At 46.8% G+C, this 16,989-nt stretch overlaps 1 protein-coding gene across 3 annotated transcripts in view; it reads right to left on the bottom strand.

Annotated features, from left to right (window-relative positions):
• FUT8 (fucosyltransferase 8) overlaps positions 1 to 14,878 on the bottom strand; it is a 145,835-nt gene extending 130,957 nt beyond the window's left edge. The window contains exons 1-2 of one of the 3 annotated variants that reach the window (XM_077322472.1): positions 14,572 to 14,878; positions 13,660 to 13,744 (exon numbers count right to left, since the gene is read on the bottom strand). The gene's annotated coding sequence lies outside the window, so the exon portion shown is untranslated. Of the gene's footprint in view, positions 1 to 13,659; positions 13,745 to 14,268; positions 14,341 to 14,571 lie in introns of those variants that run through there. The other 2 variants (XM_077322471.1, XM_077322473.1) reach the window with 2 other exon arrangements.
• Between the last annotated feature and the right edge of the window lie 2,111 nt (positions 14,879 to 16,989).

Genomic DNA, 16,989 nt, shown 5'->3' with positions numbered 1-16,989 from the left:
TTAAAAAATATTATTAGAACATTTTTAAAAGTACTATGAGATGACTAAGAGCCTCTTGTGGCGCAGAGTGGTAAGGCAGCCGTCTGAAAGCTTTGCCCATGAGGTTGGGAGTTCAATCCCAGCAGCCGGCTCAAGGTTGACTCAGCCTTCCATCCTTCCGAGGTCGGTAAAATGAGTACCCAGCTTGCTGGGGGGTAAACGGTAATGACTGGGGAAGGCACTGGCAAACCACCCCGTATTGAGTCTGCCAAGAAAACGCTGGAGGGCGTCACCCCAAGGGTCAGACATGACTCGGTGCTTGCACAGGGGATACCTTTACCTTTACCTTTATGAGATGACTATATATGGTCATGCTAGCCCTCCTTCTCTCAAAATGGCCAGTGATTGGCCTGGAGAGAGTGGGAAAGGGAAGAGAGTAACAAGCCTAAACCTAAACATGCTTGCCAGCTGAGGCTTGTTATACATGGAGTGACTGGAATCCAGAAACTTTTTCTTAATGGGGAAGGAGCCCCCAGAGGCATGGGACACTTCCTGGCTAACCAGGAAGCTCCTTTCTGTATCTTTGTTCCTTCATTGCAGCCCTTTTTGCCAAGTTACTCTGCTTCTTTCATGCCTCCATGACTCTGCCACCACCACTATTCCTTACTGCCCAGTGCCTGCCACCTCCCGTTCCCTTCCCCTCCTTGCCCACAGCCTCCCCCCTTCCCATTCCACAGAGCCCCCGAGGATCCCCACTTCCACTTGGTGGGAAACGCTGGGTCCTACTGCTTTGGGATGGATTCCCTCCCAGGAAGAATGTGTTGCCTAGAATCTCCCTTCAAACCCTCGGAGCTCCAGTCACAGTTGCTGGCAGCACAGGGAGGCTCTGAGGCAGAGGTTTGCATATCCAGTCCAGGCATATGTGCAGCTTCCTCATGTACATGCACTGAGGCAACAGGGAGCCCAAGCAGCAAGCCCACAGTGCTGGGAATGGGACAAGGGCAGCCATGTCTCAGCAGCAGCTGCTGCTACACCTACTGGTGCTCAAGGTGGCTCTATGATTTCTAGGAAAAGGGGTGGGGTGGAGGGAACACATGCAAGCAAATCCCTCCTTTGAGCTCCATGGAGAACTCTGTACCCAGCTTGGCCAGCAATGCAGTAGGGGAGTGGGCCTGCTTCAGCAGCGGCCCATTAAAACTTTCCAATGGGGTGAGGGCAAGAAGGGGATTATCAGGCCTTTCCTGCTTCACCAGAAGGTTTGGGGAGGGTATTGGGTGAGATGGGAGAGTGATCACTCATTTCACTGCCCAGAATCCCACTCCATCTTTGTGTGTTCGGGATGAGAATCCCTGTTGAGAATGTGTTTTGCTGGGGCAGTTGCTGAGGGGAAGGGGGGTTGTATGAGACTGGACATGTCCTTGGGCAGCTTGGGGGCTTGTGTGTGTGGGGGGGGGGCGGGTGGTAGATAGGGATTTTGAAGGATGAATTCTAAATTGTACTGTACTACATTGAGGTTCCTGTTCCCCCTAAGCTCCATCCCCAAATCTAAGGTGTTTCCCAGCCTGAATCTGGCAGTGATCCCTCCACCCCAGTGTTGCCAATTGTCTGGTCTCTGGTGGGAGTGTGGAAGGAAGGGTTTCCCATCCCCAGGTTCAGGAACTCCTGGAGATTTCGGGATGGCACTTGGGTAGTACAGGGACCTGGATCCAGTGCAAGTACCATGCACAGCCTGAACAAGGATTCCTTTCTTCCCTGTGCCCTGGCAGCCATTTCCAACCCTTTCAAAATTTATTCTCAGGTCTTTCTAGGATTGCCAACCTCCCAGTTGTGCCTGGAGATCTCCCAAGGTTACAAGTAATCTCCAAATCATGCAGATCAAACTGCTTTTTTGCATGGTGGGCTTTGTAATAGCTGAGATTAATGCTTCCTTGCTTTGTTTATGCAAGGTTTGCTGTTTAGCATACTGCACACACAAAAATGAAACTAACTTCTTATTTCACATTTCATTTCCATTGTATTAGCAATACAGTGCACACTGTAAACAAGTGACCTCCAGGGGCATGGCAGGGAAGCATGGCTGATGACATCATATCCAGGGTTTATTGAAGCCTGAAGAATGTTTCAGGGTTTTCTCAACAGTAAAAACATTGAGAAACTCTGCTCTAGGCACTGTATACATTGGCAGTTTTGCTTGTAGAAAGCTTTAAAGGTATATTAAGAATTGCAGCCTTTCTCTACTTTTTTTACTGTTGAGAAACCCCTGAAACATTCTTCAGGCTTCGAGAAAGCCCAGAAGTGGCACAACTGTACAGAATATGGTTGAGAAGCATAGTTGTGTACAAAACTACCTGGGCCCCTCCCTTTCCCACCCCCTCCAAGCCCATCATTGGCCATTTTGTGGGGGGTCAACATTATCTTATACTAGAGGCAAAGCCCATTGTATGTCTAAATACAATGGGCGCTAGCCTTTCCCTGCAGGGAGGCCCTGGCAGGTTGTTTCTCTCCACAATGAGTTGTATTCCATAACCAGATACTCTGATGTATTTCTGAGGCCTGCAGCATGTGCAGAGTCTCTCAACTCTACCAGCACAGGAACATAATACACTTGTCAGCATTGTAAAGTGAAAAGGATGGACGTACCTCCTGGGACCAGAGAGTTGGCAAAGGCACGGTCGGTTTGTTTTCTCCCAGGAGCGGAAAGAAGGTGGAGGGCCCCCCCCAGCGGCAGCGATCTTGAGGCTTCTGGCAGCCGCAGAAGTGTCGTAGCCGTGGAAATCTTGAGGGCCGGAAATCTTCCCCCGCCTGCAATGGCAGGTCCATCGGTGCTAGCGGCTCCTCGAGGGGCGCGCCTCCGGATCCGAGCGTGGGGCCGCCGCCGCCAAACACAGGTCCATCATCGCTGGTGCAGGACCATCGGCACTGGTGGCTCGATGTGCGATCGCAGCCGCGGCTCCGGCTCCGAGCATGGGCCTGCCGCCGCCACTCCTTGGACCGCCGGGCAAGGAGCTGCCGGGGCTCCTTTGGGCAGCGGCCTGACGCAGCGGGCTCTGTTGCCTCGCCGCCGCGCTCCTCTGCCGGGGAGGCGTTCCCGCTCGGTCTGCGGCTCGTCATGATGCGGGTGGCGCTGGCCCCGTCGCTGGCCCGCTGGCCCCTGCCGCTAGTGCTGCTCCTGCCGCCGGCCGGGGCTCTCATCCTGGGCCTCTACTCAGCCGCCGACCCGCTGGCGCTGCTGGGCGCCGATACTTGTGCTGCTGGGTTCCTTGGCCGGTGGGCTTTGCGCCTCCCGAAGCATCAGGCCGCCGGCAAAGGAGCAACTGCGAGCCGCGCGGCTCACAGTTGCTCGGGGCTGCAAGTTGCTTGGGGCTCGGTCCGCGGCTCGTAATGGCGCGGGCGGCGCTGGCCCCGGCGCCAGCCCGCTGGCTCCTGCCGCTAGTGCTGCTCCTGCCGCCGGCCGGGGCTCTCATCCTGGGCCTCTACTCAGCCGCCCAGGTCGGTGGCAAAGGGAGCAACTGCGCGCGGCTCACAATTGCTGGGGCTGGGAATCGGAGGGACCAATCAGCAGGCGCTGCGCGCCTGCCGATTGGTCCCTCCGATTGTCTGTCCGCAGGAACGGTCCAATCCGGACGCTTCCTCATCACAAACACATCCCGCCCTAGAACCCCTTCGCCATTTATTTAGTCCGTGGCGCCCGCGGCACCACGGGCGGTTTAAAGATGATCATCTCACACAATTAACAATTTTCAAAAATATATTAAAATTAATTAACACCCACCCATTCAGGAAACCTTTCATGAAACTCAAGTTGAGAAAGCCTGTGCTAAATTGTAATAATAAGCCTGTGTTTAGGAATAGGCTGCCTAAGGAGGTGGTGAGTTGTGATGATTCTGTGATAGTAAAATGTTATATGTCAGCTAAGCCAGTGGTCCCCAACCTGCGGACCGTGGCCCGGTGCCGGGCCGCGAAGGCCATGGCGCCGGGCCGCAGCTCCCTCTCCCCGCCCCCCCGCAGTAAAAAACTTCCAGGCCGCAAGCTTGCGGCCCGGGAAGCTACTTACTGCGGGAGGGCGGGGAGAGGGAATCGGGGCCGGGCTGCGCCCGCGCGGCCCACGGGTGTGGCCCGATCCGAGGGCGTGGCTCCCGGGCGCGACCCGATCCGCGGGCGTGGCTTCCGGGCGCGGCCCGATCCGCGGGCGTGGCTCGCGGGTGCGGCCGGGCGCGGCTCGATGCACGGGCATGGCCCGCGGGCGCGGCCAGAAGCGTGGGCGTGGCCCGCGCGGGCGTGGCCCGCGCGGGCGCGGCCCGATGCCCTGCCGGTCCCCAGCCTAATAAAGGTTGGGGACCACTGAGCTAAGCTATAAACAGAATCATAGAGTAGGAAGGGGCCATACAGGCCATTTAGTCCAACCCACTGCTCAACGCAGGATCAGCCCTAAGCATCCTAAAGCATCCAAGAAAAATGTGTATCCACCTCCTTAGGCAGCCTATTCCACTGCTGAACTACTCTGACTGAAAATTTTTTTCCTGATATCTAGCCTATATCGTTGTACTTGAAGTTTAAACCCATTACTGTGTGTCCTCTCCTCTGCAGCCAACGGAAACAGCATCCTGCCCTCCTCCAAGTGACCACCTTTCAAATACTTAAAGAGGACTATCATGTCCCCTCTCAACCTCCTTTTCTCCAGGCTGAACATTCCCAAGTCCCTCAACCTATCTTCATAGGGCTTGGTTCCTTGGCCCCAGATCATCTTCGTCGCTCTCCTCTGCACCCTTTCAATTTTATCTACGTCCTTCTTGAAGTGAGGCCTCCAGAACTGCACACAGTACTCCAGGTGTGGTCTGACCAGTGCCGTATACAATGGGACTATGACATCTTGTGATTTTGATGTGATGCCCCTGTTGATACAGCCCAAAATGGCATTTGCCTTTTTTACCGCTGCATCACACTGCCTGCTCATGTTTAGTTTACAATCCACAAGTACCCCAAGGTCTCGTTCACACACAGTGTTACCTAGAAGCGTATCCCCCATCCAGTAGGCATGCTTTTCATTTTTCTGACCCAGATGCAAAACTTTACACTTATCTTTATTAAACTGCATCTTGTTCTCATTTGCCCATTTTTCCATTGTGTTCAGATCTCATTGAACTCTGTCTCTATCTTCCGGGGTATTTGCCAGTCCTCCCAATTTGGTGTCATCTGCAAACTTGATGAGTAGTCCCTCCACCCCCTCATCTAGATCATCTAGATCATTAATAAATATGTTAAAAAGTACCGGGCCGAGCACCGAGCCCTGAGGTACCCCGCTACTCACCTCTCTCCAGTCTGATGAAACACCATTGACAACAACTCTTTGAGTGCGCTTCTCTAACCAATTCCCTATCCACTTAACTATCTGAAAATCCAAATTGCAGTCCTTCAACTTATCCATCAGAACATCATGGGGAACCTTGTCAAAAGCTTTACTAAAATCCAAGTAAATGACATCAACCGAATTTCCCCGATCCAGCAAACCTGTTACTTGGTCAAAAAAGGAAACCAGGTTGGTCTGGCAGGACCTGTTGGAGACAAATCCATGCTGACTTCCTTGAATGAAACATTTTATGTAGTTAATTAAACAAGTTCAAGTTTAACATGGCAAAAAGTGTGTATTTCAGTTTCTAGGAAACAAAAAGGGGGAAACCTAACCTGAAAATCAAGTCAGGAACCTAAAAGACTGAGCAGCTAAAACATGGAATGAAATATATTTATTGTACAGTGCACAAAAATTTAACATTAAAAACACAAAGAATGCAAGTAAAATCTCAGAACATAGAATACAGCAGCAAGTTTAAGTTGCAGATACAATAACTACTGGTTATATCTATCTATCTATCTATCTATCTATCTTCAAGGACCAAATACTTTTCAGCCCAGAGTGTCTTCTTCAATAGTTTAAATTGTAGTAACACACATATAAAAACCTAAATATAAAATATCCTTTTCAGACCAAGTAGGTTGTAAAGGTAAAGGTAAAGGTATCCCCTGTGCAAGCACCGGGTCATGGCAGACTTAATATGGGGTGGTTTGCCAGTGCCTTCCGCAGTCAAGCTGGGTACTCATTTTACCGACCTCGGAAGGATGGAAGGCTGAGTCAACCTTGAGCTGGCTGCTGGGATCGAACTCCCAACCTCATGGACAGACAGCTTCAGACAGCATGTCGCTGCCTTACCACTCTGCGCCACAGGTTGTATAAGAATCCTAAACATAATTTTAAAAAAAATACTAAATGTAAGGATTTTATCAAATTTTATTAAACTGACTTCAAAAGAGGCAAAAGTAAAATGTGACAGAAATAAAATCAAAAGTTTAAATGTAGCATTCCAGTGATATGTATGCAGAGACAAAGAGAACTATTATAGAATACAACAAAAAAAGAAAGTGCAAGGGATCTGTTCCACAAGATCAAAAAAATCAAGGGGAAATTTAAATCATGGTTAGGCATGCTGAAAGATGTAGAACAAGAAGATTTGGTTTTTATACCTCCACTCTTCACTGCCCAAAGGAGTCTCAAAATGTCTTATAATCATCTTCTTTTCCTCTCCCCACAACAGACAGATTGTGAGGTAGGTGAGACTGAGATAAATTGCTCTGTGGGATCAGCACTATCAGGGCTTTGATGAGCCCAAGGTCACCCAGCTTGCTGCATGTAGAGAAGTGGGGAATCAAACCCAGCTCACCAGATTAGAAGCTGCCGCTTTTAACCACTACACCACACTGGCTCTCATTCACTGAATAGGACAAAAGTTTCAAAAGATAGGAACAGTACACAGATGTGATGAAAGGATGACAGATTCCTTCCAAGAAGAATCTGCAATTTTAGAAATATGTCAAATGATCAAGCTGGATGAGAAATGTATAAGGCAGTGGTCCCCAACCTTTTTCAGGCTGGGGACCGGTGGGGCAATTGCCCTGCCCACGCAGCGTGCATGCGCGACTGCGCATGCGCACTTGCGTGATGCGCGGCCGAAATCGCACATGCGCGGCACTTTTGTGCATGCGCGAAAGTGCCGCGCGTGCGCGATGCGCGGCGCGGCCCTGATTCCCTCTCCCCCCCCTCCCGCAGTAAGAAGCTTCCTGGGCCGCAAGCTTGCGGCCCAGGGAAGTTTTTTCCTGGGGGGGGGCAGGGAGAGGGAACCACGGCCCGGCGCCCTGGCCTTCACGGACCGGCACCGGGCCGTGGACCGCAGGTTGGGGACCACTGGTATAATGCACTAGAGATCATATTACTAATTCACATTGGTTACTGGAGCATGCAAGAGAATTTCAGAAGAAAATCAACTTGTGTCATAGATTTCAGCAAAGGTTTTGCCTGTGCAGACCCTAAACATCATGGTTTTATTTTGTTTTTAGATAGATAAATGGGTGTGTTACAACATCTATTTTGAAGTGCATTAAAGACAGGAGATTAGGACAAAATATAGAAAAATATAGAAAACAGCATGGTTTCCAATTGGCAGAGGCATCAGAAAAGGACATATTTTATATCTCTCTGTTTCAATCTATATGTAGATCATAAGAAAAAGTGTTTTTTTTAGATGGGTAGAATGAAAATTGGCAGAAGGACATTAATAAGATGATACCACATTACTGACAATAAATAGTGAAGACCTGAAACAACTACTGCTGAAGGTTAAGAACTACCAAAGCAGGATTATGGATGAAGGTCAAGAGAACAAAAGCAATAACTAATGAGCAATTATACAACTTTAAGGCTGATGATGAATACATTGAATTTCTTAAAGATTTTCTATTCCTGGGCTCCTTTATCAACCAAAAGGGAGACTGCAACCAAGAAATCAGAAGGAAATTGAGACTGGAAGAGCAGCCATGAAGAAGCTAGAAAAAGTTATTAAGTGTAAGCACATGTCACTGGCAACCAAGATGAAGGCAATTCATTCCCATTAATAGGTATGGGGTTCCTCAAGGCATGGTTCCTTGCTGAGGCACCTGCATTCGTTGCCACTTGATGCCCAGATCCAATTCAAGGTTTTGGTTTTGACCTTTAAGGCCTTATGCAGTCTGGGAGCCACATACCCAAGGCACCACCTTTCGCCCCATGTCCCCCATAGAGTCTTATGGTCCTTGGGTACCAACTTGTTGGTCATTCCTGGCCACAGAGAAGCATGCCTGACTCAACCAGGGCCAGAGCCTTTTTGGTCCTGGCCCCGACCTGGTGCAATGAGCTTCCAGAGGAGCTGTGGGCCTTGTGGGAGCTTTTGGCACTCCGCAGGGGCTGCAAGATGGAACTCTTCCACCAGGTTTACAGTTGAGGCTGACACGGCAAGAAAATCTGGTTGGATGCCCACACCACGCCAAGCTTTGTGTCATCTATGCTCTCTCTTCCCACTTCCTCTTTTAGATGTTACTGGGGGGGGGGTAGGAAGTTGAATTTTCCGCCGTGTTTCTTGGGATTTTTGATGCTTGGTATATGATTTTTATATCTTAGTGTGTTTTAATTGGGTTTTATTGTGGACACATTTTACCCCACCATGATGCGGTTCCGGGAGATGCAGGAAATAAATCTAAATAATTGGACAATTAAGAAAAATGACAGGAAGAAAGTCAACTAATTTGAAATGTCATACTGGAAGGGAGTTTTATACATTAATCATCTAAACAAAAATAGGTGAGTTCTAGATCAAATTAAGCTTGAACTCTCCTTGAACTGAGGCTATCATATTTTGGTCACATTATGAGGAGACAAAACTAACTAGTAAAGACAATACTGGGAAAACTTGAAGGCAACAGGAGAAGAACAAAACCCACAGCCCTCAGTTTGCTAAATCTAGGCAAGGCTGTTCACAATAGGATATGTTGGAAGTCATTAATTCATAGGGTCACCATAAATCTGAACTGACTTAACAGCACTTTAACACAGACAATTTTAGATCCCGGCAAAGACAATATCTCCCATATGGTATAGTCCACAATGTACGCCTAAGAAAATGCCTATCTTCCCTTTTAAACTTAAACCTTTTCCTTTATTATTAGAGAGACAAACTTTATTATTAGAGAGACAAAAGGAACGCATCAATGCATACCTTATTTCCATATCTGAGTTGCGAGCATCAGTCAACAATAAAGTTACTCAAATTACTAAACTACAGTAACTCTACTACTATTCCCTGCATGAGGATGTTTAAAACTTTCTACAGAGCTACATGACTAGTATATCAGATCTTGAGCTGCTGGGCCACTTTCGCACATGACAATTCCTATATGCTGCTTTAAACTAATTTGCACATACTTAGAAAACATGAAAGCAAATCTCTCTCATTGCATTCTTTTATGCAAGGACCCCAAAGGAGTACAGTGCATGAATACTTTTGTGCAGGCAGCACCTTTCCTGGCAGCAGAAATACAAGAGACTGCATCAGATAATCCACTGTTCGGGGACTGCATGCAGAAGAAAAAGATCAAGACAAAAAGGAGATTAAAGTGCAATCCACTTTCCTGGAATATGTACCACTGACTTGACCTGAGTAGGGTCCTAAACAGACCAGTTTAGGATTGTTGTCAGTTGACTCCCAACCTCATTTTCTAATCTGCACTTTGGTGCATCCCCTTTTCCATCACAACTACCTTCTCCTTAATAGACAATTGTGTTTTAGTAGTTTTAGTACTTACAAGAGGTGACCCACAAGATCTGCAGAGGGCACCCCATCCTTTCCCCCCTTTTGCTTCTTTGCCTGGCTGCATGCCTGCAATGATAATACCTCTGCAGGCCTGGTTACTTCTTCCCCAAGCTAACAAACTTTGAATGGAGGGGGAATACAGTTCATCTTTCCTTCCCCCACCCCATTCTGCCACCTGCTCACCCTCCTCCTCTGAAGTTCTGCATGCCTGCCCATTGATCCTCCACATCTGCCTGCATCTCACTAGTCTACCCACCTCCATTTGTTCTTTCTGCCACACTGTGGGGAGTGACAAAAGTTCTCACCCTCCTGCATTGCCACAGCCTTTCTGTGTCAGTGGCTGCAGTAGCTCTTCTTCTGTTCCCCACACAGCATATGGAAAGTGCGTGCTGCCAAGATGGTAAAGGCACATCAACATTCCCCTGCACTCCTCTTATACAGATAATGCTCCTCTGCTTGGGGTGGGGGGGCAACTTTATTACCCACTTTTCTTTTTTTAACAAAGCTGGGGGGTTCCATAGGTTTATAGAAAAATCTTTGTTCTCTCTACATGACCCCAATCCACAGATAACTGTGCAGGTAGGTCCATGCTGAGAATCAGATTGATGAAGAGTTTTTCATGAACCAGTATTCTAACATATAATTTGCTGTGGTGCCATGCAAAGATACAGTGGCCTTACTCTTACACATTTAACATGAGGAACTATTAGCACCTGTTTGAAAAGCATTAACAAGTATGACATCTTCAAGGATGGATTATTATTCTAGGGAAAGAATATGTATACAGTACTAGCCTGGCATAGCTTTCCCAATTTCAAATTACGTTTGGTTCTTATGAGACAAGTTGTTATAATGTTCCATTTTCAACCATCTGAAAGGGTAGGGTTTTTTTTTCCTCCCAGACTCAGGTTGCTTTGATTTTTAAAATGTTTCAGGTCACTTTTAACCACAGTATTCTCACTATGCGTAATGTGAATGTTTGAAGAACCATGGTCACAGAAGTCAACAAGAACTCCAATGCAGCAGTCACTGCTAATGAAGAGTCTGTGCCAACTCTATTTTTAGTACAATGACTTCCATAAAGTAATGCAACAACTCAACACATGGTATATCACAGCACCCAAGACCCAGAATGATGTGTGGTAATGCAAGATGCTGCCATTATTAAGAATTGCAAGGATGCTACACTGGGTAGTATAGCAATTCATGCAAGTCAATCACTGTCACCAACATAACATTAAGTGATTTCATGAATGTTTATAGGATTCAAAGTGACTAAATGCAAATACTGATATGAGCCAAACATAGAAGCATACACTATAAAAAAACAGTCCTCCATTTTGCCTCAGACCTAAGTTTTTCACATTTATATTTCGCATTTTCCAAGGTTTAGTTTAACAAGTATATGCAGACTGCTTTCTCTAAGGTCAGTGACACTAACAGTGCATGTCTGAACACAACTGCATCTTTTAAAGTCCCTTTAAGACAATGGACTTGGAAGTGTATAACTCTGCTTATGGGTGCACTCAGTAAACTGAAGTACAAGCCCCACAACTTTACTAGATTAGGGATCAAACTACAAATTCCATTCTAATATTTCTTAGCTTAAACCTACTTATGTTACAACCTTAAAAACAATGCTATACTAGAATAAGGTGACCAGATTGTCCCACTTTTGGAGGGACATCTGGGGGCACCTGACAAATTGTATTTATGTTGCCAGTAAAAATATATATATTACAATACTATTTTAGCATTCTATGCGTTGCTCCATATAGACCTAATTTTTACTCCAGAACCCCCCCTGTCAATGGTGTCCCGCTTTACCAATGTTAAAATCTGGTCACCTTATACTAGAAACAAGTAGAACATTTGATTGGATGTGTTGACAAACATGCATGCATTCAGCACACTATCTGCAAGACTCCAATATATGCATACTAAATATCCATCCATGTAATATAAAAGGTAAAAGTAAAGGTATCCCCTGTGCAAGCAGCGGGTCATGTCTGACCCTTAGGGTGATGCCCTCTAGCGTTTTCATGTAATATATTGCAGTACAAAAAAGCAATGAGCAGAGGGTTGGACTAGATGGCCTGTATGGCTCCTTTCAACTTTATGATTCTAAATACTTTTATTTTACCCTCAAGCATTTAACATGAGCATACCATATCCAAACCAGATACAGACCTGTAAGCTTTGAAAGTTTCGAACATAAATTAAATTTTATTTTGCTTCAGCACTAGCTCCCCCTCCAGACCAACTTAACATTGTAATTTCCCCATTTTATACTATCCAACAAACCAAGATACAAATTTAATCATTATTTCAAACCTTTAGACAATAGGATACCACAGTATCTAGGCAAAAGGACAAAAACCTCTCCCTTTCAAAGAAAAAGAGATAACATTTTGAACAAATTTATAACCATGAATATTCACAATACACTGAACCTGCTCTTGTTAGAACAGTATTGACTCTCATTCTAGGTTTGTTTTAACATTAAACACTAAACGTAATGCTGATTAATAGTATATACTAACAAGCTTATTTGTAATAGTAACATAATCATAACCCATTACAAGGAGATTAAAGAATCAAGAAGTAAATCTACACAATTTACTAATCGCTGGTTCTTATAACTGTTCAGTAGTCTAGTTAGTTACTGAACACAGTAAGCCCTAATATATATCACATGAGCCAACCTATAGACTACCTCACTAAAACAAAACAGTTCAACAATAATAAAAACGCCCTTTAAGTGTCTTACCAAAACTGTGTGACACTGTCACTTTTAGTAACCTGTATTTCTGAAATAACTTCTCTCAGGACAAATGCCCAATTTAACCCCTTATTTTATCCACTTTCAATAAGTACTTGCATATTTAAACACTGGACACTAAAGCTTTCCAAGCTTTAAATCTAAGTAGGCTTCCCTTCAGTGTTACATCAGCATGTACATCTGCAGAATACAAACTATTTTTATTTTTAAGGCCGCAGAAGTCAACAAGTCCATTACTCAAAACTAAACATCAATTACTCAACCTCCTGACATATACTGTATCCACTTTTAACCACATAATTGATAAACATATTCTCTTCATAGCAGACTTCAAAATGCAAATTTCTTAGCTTTTATCATTTAATAAAAGTCAATCTAAAAATTAAAGAGTAAAATAAATCTGATATAACATGTCCTTGGTTAATTATCTGCAGGTATTTCAAACAATTTAAAATGCATGATCATGGTATCTCCCTTGTCAAGTAAGTATTTTCTCTTTTTTGCTCCCCCCTTTATTTATTTATGAAAAATAAATATCTTTAATTAAAAATGCAACTCATATACAAATGCACGTTCCGCAAAGTTCAAAACATTAGGTTTTTGTTTGAAGAAAAGCAACTAAATATTTATAGTAATCTTTGTAGGTACTACAGGGCAACAGTTTAACTCATCACTCCAACTATAAACTGTCAAATACATGGGAAATTGAAAGCTTTTTATATCAGCACTTTACATAGCTAGGATATGATCCTCAGATATCACCATTATTACTGCCAGCCACCCTAAATTGTCACTCCCAACAGTCAAATTGCCAATAGCCAAGTTTCAAATGCATGCAAATATGAGCCTGTACCAAATTGTAGAAGCTATACAATACAATATGTGCTCACATTGTATTCACAATAAGTTGCATTGTATTCACAATCACCAGAACAGCACCACTGGAGAAGGAAAGAATGATATCAAAGGGTCTATATGTCCATGCTTGTGAATGTGAATGTTTTAACCAGAATCATTCTTGAATGCTGGAAAGCACATAACATGTATAACTAAATCACCATGGTTTTTGAATATATGTTCCTCAAAGTTTTTTCGCTATTCTTCAACATTTTTGTTTGACATCCTGACAGGGCACCATAAGCTAAAAAAAAAACTCAACTAAATGCCTTTCAAAATGTAGCATAAGTACAAGCACATAAAAAGCAAAAGCCATGCTAACATTAATACCTGCAACACTGTGTGTGATGTAATCCATGGTGATAACCAATTTCTATTTTCAGTGGATATTCAACTGACCATGTTAAGTGGGCCCCTGAAATGAGACCTCATGTCAACTGGCATGCTTGACACATCATTCTGAAAGACTACATGCAACTAGAACCTTTGCCAGTTACCGGCGTGCTTCCTGACTCAAAAGTTTTAAGCAATACTTCTTAAGCCCCAAGGGGGTTGGGGCGTGCTGACCGCGAACTTCTAAGGCAGCTCTCCCCAGGAGCCCTCGGCGGCTCCAAGGCACATCCGATCCCACCCCCACCCTCGCGTATTTTCCCCGAATGCACCCTCTCCCAGTTTCTGCACAGAGGCGGCTATCTGCTCCTTCCTCGTTTCTGCACAGCCCGCCGTCATTCCCGCGGCGCCTCCGTGCACGATGCTCGGGGCTTTGCCTTGCGCACGTTCTCCTCTTCTTCGCATCCGCTTCCCTTCCCCTCAGCGCCCACACAGCCTGCGGCGGCGGCGGCGCCACTGCCACTGCTACCCAAGAAAGCCGGCCAGGCTGCCAGCAGACCCGCAGCACTTCTCTGGGAGCCCAGGCCCCGGGCAGAGCGACACCCATACCTGCTCCTGCCGCTCTCAGGAGGAGGAGGACTTCGTTCCGGGGAGCCGCTGAAGGAGCTCAGGCAGCCGCCGCGGCGAGAGAGGGGTCCTCTCCTCCTCCTCCTCCCGCCCTGTCCCCCGAGTCAGCAGTTGCAGCTGCTGCTGCTGCTGCTGCTGCTGCTGCCGCACCAGGCCCGCCAGGAGGAGGCATGAGTGGGCGCGAGGGGCGCCCCCGCTCGGCTCCGAGCTCAGCATCCCCCCCCCCAGTGCCGGGAGCGCCCCCACAGCCGCCGCCGCCCCCCCCCCCCCCGCACCTCGCCTTACCAGACTCCAGGGTTGCTCGCCAGCCCGCCAGGCTCGGTGGGGTTCTGGCTACGACGTGTGCCGCGACCGGCGCTCCTCAAGTGGCGAGAGGCAGAAGGATGCGATGGGAGGCGGGCGAGGAACAGACGGAAGCAGAACCCGCCACTGCCGTTTAACGGAGCCTCGAGCAGACCGAAGAAGCGCGAGACACTGACAGAGCGCTAGGCGGGGGGGGGGGGGAGTAGGGCGCGCGAATACGCTAGCTCCCGCGCGCGCGCGCACCGAACGCGAAGGGGAGGAGAAGGAAGGCGAGCTGAGCGGCTGGGAGGAAAGACGAGGGCGCGCTGACTAGGGCGGAGCGCCCTGGCGGCTCAAAGGCAGAGCAAGGAGCCAAAGAGGGCGTGGCGTTGACGCGCGTGCTGGGAGGAAGGCAGCCAATGAAAGCGGACTTCTGTCAAAGCTCCACGCGGGTGGGTCTTTCGCCTCCGAGGAGGCAGCGGCGGCAAAGCGCCGGCAGTACGCATGCGTACTACGCAGCCGCTGCTGCTCCAGAGGCCCTCCCTTGTGTTGAACGCTGTCGCGTCGATGTTCGAGGTCCGGCCGTGTTTTCGGGAGGCGGGTCGGGTTGAGGAGGGCTGTGCGGTCCGCCCGCAACCAAGAACCTGGAGGCGCTCCGGCTTTGTCTCCAGCGCTCTGCGGCTTCCGATGCGGGAGCGAGTTCCGGAGGCGCCGTGCCAGTGGCCCTCGAGCGAGCCCGTCCGTCCCTCCACAAACTGGTGCTCGCTGGGGCTGCCACCTTTGCCGACTTCTTTGAATGGGCACCTAACAATCCCCAGCCGTATGAGGCGGCAGGGAAGTAATGGATTCGAAACAGCCAGGCCTCCCTAAGTAGTGAGCACTGAATAAAAAACAAATGCCTTTTCTGAGCATGAGCGTGAACGCTTCCCCCGTCTCATCTTTTTCCGAACGAAAGGCCGGTGATGTTCGTTTCAACAACAACTATTTACCAATTTAAATTAACTGTTTTCGTTCACGCGAGGCAGGTGCACGGGCTCATTGTCACTTGACAGCAAGATTGTATCTGTAAGTGCGTGGTGCGACAGTGTATCAATCCATGCATTCATTGTGCGTCCCTGAGTGCGTGGCGCTACAATGTATCCATGCACCCACCACGTGGGAAGACGGAGAAAGGGAACAATTCATATGTAACCACAGGGATGTGGGAGTAATGCCTTTCACAAATAACCACATGGCTGAGACTCTTCATTTTTTTCTGCCATTATTTATGGAATGAGAATAAACCACATAATTAATGGCTCCCATGTGGTTCCCCTATCTCACAATGTGTGGAGCAGTATTGAATCATAGCACAGCAAAACAACTGAATGCCTGCTGTAGTATGTGTTACGACGGAGCCTTAACGTGGATTCAATACAAGTGCTCATGAACAGAAAGCCTTGAGTAGGGAACAGACTATGAATCAGTGAGAGAGAATACACTTTATGATATAGTCCTACCATTAGACATTCAACTGGGTAATATGTTTCAGATAGAGGACTAGTTTTCTTCCTCCAACTGCTGTCTCTATTGTATTTTTAAAATGTTCCAGCTTAGATCAAGGCCACTGTCATATTGATTTGGGTATAAGAATTCCTAAGGCCAGCATTTACATCTTAGATAAGGACTCAACAAAGTCTCTGCCCAGAAACATCCTCAGTTTCTGGCCATCTAGTTCTTGAGGTTACATGATGAGTTTTAATGAAGAGCATGCTATTGACTCACTACACCATCCATCAGCACCTAACACAGAAAAAAAAAACATTCTAGTTGCTGGTGTGCAACCTTAAAAAAACCTCTTCCCCCTATAATGTCAGGTATTTTCTGGCAGTACTGTGTAAGTTTCTTGTCTGAAGTGTCTTTTCATGGATTTTAATGTTAATTAATTTCCTTAGATATTCCCTAGCACACCTGGCCCATCTCCATCTACTCCTTTTCCTTTGGTTTTTAACCCAAGCATGAGGCTTGGGACTACACTTGTGGCCTTAATTGTTTAAAGATGTATAACAACAATTGCATGATGTTGATACTGACAGATGTGCAGGCAGCTCTTAATTTGTCAAGGACACAGTTCCAGGGCCATGCATGTGTCTAGGAGATGTCTCTCAACTAGTTCCATTCTTGCTGAGTTAGACATCCCCACTGGATGGTGGTGAATAGCTGCTCAGCATCTCCTGGAGATTTCCTTGTCCTGTCAGCCCCACTTTGTCCCTTCTGCTATTCAATAGAAGCATCAAACTGCTGACTAAGATCATTCAGAGGATGCTGTTTGGTACCATTAGTATACTGATGACACAGACTGATGTATCTCTTTTCATCCTTAGGCACTTGGTGTGGTCTCACCCCATAACTAATTACTGTTTGTGGCTGAATGCGGGGTAT

Source organism: Paroedura picta, chromosome 2 (genome assembly GCF_049243985.1).
Source record: "Paroedura picta isolate Pp20150507F chromosome 2, Ppicta_v3.0, whole genome shotgun sequence".
NCBI lineage: Eukaryota > Metazoa > Chordata > Lepidosauria > Squamata > Gekkonidae > Paroedura > Paroedura picta.
This window is presented reverse-complemented; position numbering and strand designations above follow the sequence as displayed.